The sequence below is a fragment of the Pinus tabuliformis genome, chromosome J, assembly GCF_031772625.1.
Source record: "Pinus tabuliformis cultivar Carrire ecotype Pingquan chromosome J, CPIR1, whole genome shotgun sequence".
Taxonomy (NCBI): domain Eukaryota; kingdom Viridiplantae; phylum Streptophyta; class Pinopsida; order Pinales; family Pinaceae; genus Pinus; species Pinus tabuliformis.
The window spans coordinates 123,882,607-123,884,774 of record NC_142295.1 but is presented as its reverse complement, the minus strand read 5'-3'; positions in this window follow the sequence as shown (position 1 = coordinate 123,884,774).

Sequence of the window (2,168 nt, the reverse complement as noted above, 5' to 3'; positions counted from 1 at the left end):
CAAACCTCTATAGCACATAGACCATCGCTAGGGCTTTGCGCTCTGTAGTGGAATAATTCTTTTCAGCTTTAGAACGTTTGCTACTTGCAATTTCCACTAGATGATTAATATCACCTTCGACAGGCTGGGTCAATACCACACCTAGCACAATGCAAGAGGAATCCACATGAATTTGAAATTATTTCTTCCAATTAGGGAATACCAAGATCAGCGTAGTCACCATCTTTTCCTTCGTCACGTCCAAATTGCATCGACATTCTTCATCCCAACAAAACATCGCATCTTTCTTAAATAACTTTTCCATTGGCACAGTTGTCTGAGCATAAGCCTTGATAAATTTTCTATGGTATCCTGTGGCCCAGTGTTGCGCGCAACTGCTTAACATTCTTGGGAGCTTCTAAGTTCACAATCACTTCTATCTTCACAGGGTCCACCATCAATCCCTCCTGCATACTACGTGGCCTAGAAAAATCCCAAAAGGCACACATAATATACATTTCTTCAAGTTCAACACGATATGGTATCTGCACATGTATCCAGCATGAGGCACAGACTTGCAACATGGTGCTTTACCAATCCCAACACAGTCCAATCATCAAAATATACCTCCAATATTTTATGAATGAACGCTTTGAATGGCGCGATTACTGCCCTGGAGAAGGTTGCGGGCACGTTCTTCAATTTGAATGGCATCACTGTATGCTAAAAACAACCCAAATCAATTGCGAAGGTTGTCTTGCTACGATCCTCCGACACGATCTTAATCTGATGGTATCCGGAGAACCCATGAGTGAATGAATAAGCCTCCTCTCTGCCCACATTTTCCAATACTTCATTTGTAAATGGCATTGTGAATGGATCATGAACACATGCATCATTCAACTTTCTCAGATTTATGCATATTTTGATTTCCACCCACTGTTCCTTTTCCTGGACAACCATTAGGCTCACCCAATAGGATTCTTCCACTAGTTCAATAATTCTGGCCTCCAGCATCTTATCAAGCTCTTTGCACACCTTTTATTTATACTTTGGATTGATATGATAAGGTCTCTGCTTGATGGGCTTCTATTGTGGCCAGCAACAACCCGCCCCCCCCCCCCCTTTTTTCATTTAAGTGTTATCCAAAATACTAAATGAATGGGGACCCTTAGCTAAAATTCAGGAAACGCAGGAATTTCCTTTCTTCAGAATAAGGTTACCATCATAAACTTAGGAAGACCTTTTGAATACTTTAAAACCTAAGTCTATGATAAGGGAAAAATCTTTAAAACCGCGTTGCAAAAAATATAGGAAGTTTCCTCCATTTCACTATAATATCGGTAGGCGCAAGATTCTCGTGCTAAGCAATATATCGCATCGCAATAAGGTAATGCCAATGAGAAAAACTTCAAGATTCACCGATCTGCGATAACACTGATCGCAAGATCGCATATCGCAGAAAATGAGCTGACAAGATTTGGCAAGCATAAAACTTCGGCGATCTGCGATGTTGTGATATCGCGATAAAATGATGGTTGCGATATTAAGCCAGACCAACGCTACGATGTTATATTCGTGTGTTTGCGCGATCTGCGATGGTGCGATTTGCGATGGCGCGATCTGCGATGTTACGTAAGCAAATCATAAAATCACTTCATCACAAATCCTTCGGACACGCTATTCAAGAAAAACCACTTACCATAATCTGACTCAAGATCATGCGCTTTTAATGACAGTAAAGGAATTAGTTGTCAGCTATTAAATGAAATGAAGACGCGTGCTTATATAAAGAATTACTTCACGTAAGGTGGCATATTTGATATATCTGTTGCATTTAAAACTCTCCCATCACCTTTCTTGATCAGTCATTTCCATTTCGCTTGTGAGCTACAGGAACGAAGAACGAAGGACGATTCAAAGCCAAACGCAGGAAGAAATGGGAAAGAAAAATAAAGCTCAGGGCTCTGAGGCGAAGGAGAAGGCGAAGGAAATGGTGCCTTTGTATACAGACACAACATGCAACAGAGACGTAGGGATATCGACGTGGGAAAGCATGTACAGACTACTTAAAGAAGAGAATCCAAAAATAATGAAGGCTACTGTTGTCGCTGGCTCACAACGCTCTTCTGAAGCGTCCTTAGAAGAGCTAGAATGCTCATTTCTTCATCGGATAGCAGCAAGGCCAA